The following is a 6387-nucleotide window of genomic DNA, read 5'->3' as shown; positions in this document are numbered from 1 at the left end:
CTAAAGCTGTAGAGGGTGTGAACGAGATGGGTGGGGCTAAAGCTGTAGAGGGTGTGAACGAGATGGGTGGGGCTAAAGCTGTAGAGGGTGTGAACAATGCTGAATGGGTGGAGACAAAGAAGAGCTCTCCACTAGATACCAAAACATTCAAAGGCCATATTCTCAAAAGTGGGATTACAAGTTTATCAACTTTCAAAGCAGAATGACTTCCCCATTGTTCCTCAACTGCAGTGTATGATATAACATTTTCTAGCTCTGAGTCTCTACTTTTATCCCATGTAAACAACAAACACTTCACATTTTTCTACATAAGACCGAATCCAGGTGGTGAGTAACTTATTCAGAACCACGTTCCTGTAGAGCTTAGAGACGATCTCATGTTAAATACTGTTGAAGTAATATYGCTACAGGTTCATCTGCCTCACCTAAAGCCCATTCTGGTGGGAAGCTGCTATAAACCACCAAGTATAACAGTCAGTATCTGGATAACATGTGTGAAATGCTTGATAATGTATGTGATATCAATGGAGAGGTATATTTTCTGGGTGATTTAAATATTGACTGGCTTTCATCAAGCTGCCCACTCAAGAAAAAGATTCAAACTGTAACCAGTGCCTGCAACCTGGTTCAGGTTATCAGTCAACCTACCAGGMTAGTTACAAACAGCACAGGAATGAAATCATCAACATGTATTGATCACATCTTTACTAATGCTGCAGAAATTTATAATTTATTTTTAAAAATTATTGTTGTCTATTATGGGGAGAAGTCTGTCCATATAAAGCACTACTCTACCTTCTTAACAGCACTAACAACAAGGCAAGTCAGGCTCTAGTTTTGTCGCACCTGGACTACTGTTCAGTAGTGTGGTCAGGTGCCACAAAGAGGGACTTAGGAAAATTGCAGTTGTCTCAGAACAGGGCAGCACGGCTGGCCCTTAATGTACACAGAGAGAGTTAACATTAATGACATGCATGTCCATCTCTCATGGCTCAAAGTGGAGGAGAGATTGACTTCATCACTACTTGTATTTGTGAGAGGTATTGACACTGAGCTGTTTGTTTAAACGACTAGCACACACCTCAGACACCCATGCATACCCCACAAGACATGCCACCAGAGGTCTGTTTAAACTACTAGCACACAGCTCAGACACCCATTCATATCCCACAAGACATGCCACCAGAGGTCTCTTCACAGTCCCCAATTCCAGAACAGACTATGGGAGGCGCACAGTACTACATTTACATTTACATTTACATTTAAGTCATTTACTACATAGAGCCATGACTACATGGAACTCTATTCTACATCAGGTAACTGATGCAGCAGTAGAATCAGATTTAAGAAACAGATAAAAATACACCTTATGGAACAGCGGGGACTGTGAAGAGACACAAACATAGGCACAGACACATGATAACATACGCACTATACACACACGTACACATGGGTTTTGCGTTGTAGATATGGAGTATGGGCCTGAGGGCACGCACTTAGTGTGTTGTGAATTCTATAATGAATGTATTGTAATGTTTTTAAAATTGTATAAAATAACTGCCTTTATTTGCCAGACAGGACAGACACACGCATACGCACACACGCCGTCCCTAGGAGGGGTGCGTCACTTGAGTGGGTTGAGTCACTGACGTGATCTTTATGTCTGGGTTGGCGCCCCCCCTTGGGTTTGTGCTGTGGCAGATGTTTGTGGGCTATACTCGGCCTTGTCTCAGGATGGGAAGTTGGTGGTTGAAGATATCCCTCTAGTGGTGTGGGGGCTGTGCTTTGGCAAAGTGGGTGGGGTTATATCCTTCCTGTTTGGCCCTGTCCGGGGGTATCATCAGATGGGGCCACAGTGTCTCCTGACCCCTCCTGTCTCAGCCTCCAGTATTTATGCTGCAGTAGTTTGTGTCGGGGGGCTAGGGTCAGTTTGTTATATCTGGAGTACTTCTCCTGTCTTATCCGGTGTCCTGTGTGAATTTAAGTATGCTCTCTCTAATGCTCTCTCTAATTCTCTCTTTCTCTATCTCGGAGGACCTGAGCCCTAGGACCATGCCTCAGGACTACCTGGCATGATGACTCCTTGCTGTCCCCAGTCCACCTGGCCGTGCTGCTGCTCCAGTTTCAACTGTTCTGCCTGCGGCTATGGAACCCTGACCTGTTCACCGGACGTGCTATTTTCAACTCTCTAGAGACAGCAGGAGCGGTAGAGATACTCTTAATGATCGGCTATGAAAAGCCAACTGACATTTACTCCTGAGGTGTTGCACCCTCGACAACTACTGTGATTATTATTATTTGACCATGCTGATCATTTATGAACATTTGAACATCTTGGCCATGTTCTGTTATAATCTCCACCCGGCACAGCCAGAAGAGGACTGGCCAGCCCTCATAGCCTGGTTCCTCTCTAGGTTTCTTCCTAGGTTCTGGCCTTTCTAGGGAGTTTTTCCTAGCCACCGTGCGTCTACACGTGCATTGCTTGCTGTTTGGGGTTTTAGGCTGGGTTTCTGTTCAGCACTTTGAGATATCAGCTGATGTAAGAAGGGCTTTATAAATACATTTGATTTGACTTGATGCTAGCATGCACACTCTACACACACGTAGTACTGTTGTCACGATCGTCGTACGAGTGAGACCAAGGCGCAGTATGGGTACATTCTCTTTTAATGAATGAACACTTAACAAAAACAATAAAATCAACGGACGAAACGTGAAGCTATACAAATAGTGCAGACAGGCAACTAAACATGACAAGATCCCACAAACACAAAAGGGAAATGGCTGCCTAATGGCAGGAACTAATGGGGATCCATAATAAACCCCAGGAAGAGTAGCTGCTGCCTTGGCACGAACTAATGGGGATCCATAATCGCCTCCAACACAATTACGCCTCCAACACAATTACCAAGTTTGCAGACGACACAAGAGTAGTTGGCTTAATTTCCAACAATGACGAGACAGCTTACAGGGAGGAGGTGAGGGCTCTGGGAGTGTGGTGCCAGGAAAATAACCTCACACTCAACGTCAACAAAACAACGGAGATGATCGAGCACTTCCGGGAAACAGCAGTGGGAACACCCCCCTATCTACATCGACGGGACAGCAGAGGAGAAGGTGGAAAGCTTCAAGTTCCTCAGCGTACACAGCACTGACAAACTGTAATGGTCCATCCACACAGACAGTGTGGTGAAGAAGTCTCAAAGGCGCCTCTTCAATCTCAGGAGGCTGAAAAAAGTTGGCTTGGCACCGAAAACCCTCACAAACCTTTACAGATGCACAATCGAGAGCATCCTGTTGTGCTGTATCACCGCCTGGTACGCAACTGCACAACCCGCAACCGCAAGGCTCTCCAGAGGGTGGTGCGGTCTGCCCAACACATCACCGGGGGCAAACTACCTGCCCTCCAGGACACCTACAGCATCCGATGTCACAGGAAGGCCAAAAAGATCATCAAGGACAACAACCACCCGAGCCACTGCCTGTTCACCCCGCTACCATCCAGAAGGCGAGGTCAGTACAGGTGCATCAAAGCAGGGACCGAGAGACTGAAAAACAGCTTCTATCTCAAGGCCATCAGACTGTTAAACAGCCATCAGTGGCACATTAGACCCTGCTGCCTATATACACAGACTTGAAATCACTGGCCACTTTAATAAATTGAATACTAGTCACTTTAATAATGTTTAAATATCTTACATTACTCATCTCATATGTATATACTGTATTCTATACTACTGTATCTTAGTCTATGCCACTCTGACATTGCTCGTCCATATATTTATATATTCTTAATTCCATTCCTTTACTTAGATTTGTGTGTATTGTTGCGAAATTGTTAGATATTACTGGACTGTTGGAGTTAGAAACACAAGCATTTCGCTACACCCGCAATAACATCTGCTAAACACGTGCAAATGACCAATCAAATGTATGGATTTACTGAGGTTGAGAACGGCTCATAATAAGGTAGCAAATGTAATTGCATCAAACACCTTGAAACGGTTTGATTTATTTGATAGCATTCCACTCATTCAGCTCCAGTCAATACCATTCTAACATTTGAATAGTCCTCCTAATTTCAAGTGTCAAAACAAGCAATTATAGTGAAGAGAATCATTGTACCGTCTAAACCGCTGTGAAAGATTTAAAAAAGCATGCTTTTGCGGCACAGTCGATAGCGCGCTGGAGGTCGAGGGTTCGAGACCTGCTCCCTGCCTGTTTCATTACAATATTTTCCATAACCAAAAATATAGTATTTTCAGCTCTTTGTACAAAATCGAAAGTAAAAAACGGGGGAAAATGCACATATAACATATCTACAGCTTCGGCTACTTAGACTTGCGTTCAACGAGAATGATAGATCTATAACTCATATTTATATGTGAATTTGGTCGAGTGGCCTAAAAAAAGTTACATATTTCAAATGGTTAAAGTAAGGGTAGGTTTTTTGGGTAAGGACGTCCCAGGAATTCCTGATAATACTAACCACCCACTCACAAACACCAGGAAGTACCTGGAGATATGAACCACTACCATTTCTATTGCGACGGGACCGACTGACGAACAGCAGCACCTGCCGCCGTCGGAGGAGAGAGTAGATTGATGCAGGTGAAAAAAGAACCGAAAGTWAAAAAAAATTAATATATTTTGATCTTCACAACCGTGTGTATAAAACACGTGAGTTTTGGTGTAGTGGCCTGATGTGACAGCGGAGCTCCGTTCAGTAATTGAAAGACGTCACGCACACCGGCGACAGGTGGGTTTTAAACCGATCAATAACATTTTATTCATCTGTTAAGTAGGTCGTCCTGTCTCATGCTTAGTTTACCCATAATACTCACATTACAAACTAGTGTAGGCTACAGTTTATGTGTAGGGTAGCTAGACCATTACACACCAGAAGGACCAAGCTGGGGAGATTACAGTAACACTACTTATAGGCCTACTGTTAATCACAGGTCTGAACGCAGTGATGGTCGAGCCAGTCTAGCCTGAACAGTGGACGTGTTACATGTGTGTCCCAGATACACATTAAAAGCTCAGATATGGGGCTTTTGGGATTTTGTGTCACTGATTTACACACCCCATAATGTCAAAAGTGGAATTATGTTTTTAGAAATGTTTACACATTAATTCAAAATGAAAAGCTGAAATGTCTTGAGTCAATAAGTATTCATCTCGTAATGAATAATGTGGAAATTGAGCAAGTTGAGGTGACTTAACTGCTTGGAGTAACTCTGGATTGTAAACTGTCATGGTTAAAACATGTTGATACAACAGTAGCCAAGATGGGGAGAAGTCTGTCCATAATAAAGCTCTGCTCTGCCTTCTTAACAACACTATCAACAAGGCAGGTCCTACAGGCCCTAGTCTCTACCTTCTTAACAGCACTATCAACAAGGCAGGTCCTACAGGCCCTAGTTTCTACCTTCTTAACAACACTATCAACAAGGCAGGTCCTACAGGCCCTGGTTTTGTCACACCTGGACTACTGTTCAGTCGTGTGGTCAGGTGCCACAAAGAGGGACATAGGAAAATTGCAGTTGTCTCAGAACAGGGCAGCACGGCTGGCCCTTAATGRACACAGAGAGAGTTAACATTAATGACACGCATGTCAATCTCTCCTGGCTCAAAGTGGAAGAGAGATTGACTTCATCTCTACTTGTTTTTGTAAGAGGTGTTGACAAGCTGACGGTACCGAGCTGTGTTTTAAATCCATTTGAGTTCAGTTAATAATTACAGTTTGAATGGTGAATCAATACACCCAGTGTAACGGCAGCCTTCCCTCTCTTCACTAGAAGAGGAGGTGTAGCGGGGATCGGACCAAGACGCAGCGTAGCTCGTGTTCAACATGACTTTAATAAACGAAAACAGTGAACACTTACAACTAACAAAATAACAAACGTGGCAAACCGAAACAGCCCTATCTGGTGCAGAGAAAACACAGAGACAGGAAACAACCACCCACAAACCCCCCAACACAAAACAAGCCACCTATATATGATTCAACGATTGACAGCTGCCTCTGATTGAGAACCATATTAGGCCGAACACAGAAACAGACAAACTAGACACACAACATAGAATGCCCACCCAGCTCACGTCCTGACCAACACTAAAACAAGCACAACACACACAGAATGATGGTCAGAACGTGAACACCCAGTCACTATAATATACAGGCGCCCTTCCTAACTCAGGTTTCAGAGAGGAAGGAAACCGCTCAGTGATTTGTTCACATGGTGACTTTGAAACCAGTTACAGAGTTTAATGGCTGTATGAGAGAACCCTGGGGGTAGGATAACAACACTTACGATTGGATTACTTACCCCAGAAATACTAATTGTACTAATACTAATACACAATACTAATCGAAATGACAGA

Source organism: Salvelinus sp. IW2-2015, unplaced genomic scaffold (genome assembly GCF_002910315.2).
Source record: "Salvelinus sp. IW2-2015 unplaced genomic scaffold, ASM291031v2 Un_scaffold1790, whole genome shotgun sequence".
Taxonomy (NCBI): Eukaryota; Metazoa; Chordata; class Actinopteri; order Salmoniformes; family Salmonidae; genus Salvelinus; species Salvelinus sp. IW2-2015.
The sequence above is the reverse complement of the archived record's forward strand: the minus strand, read 5'-3'. Positions refer to the sequence as shown.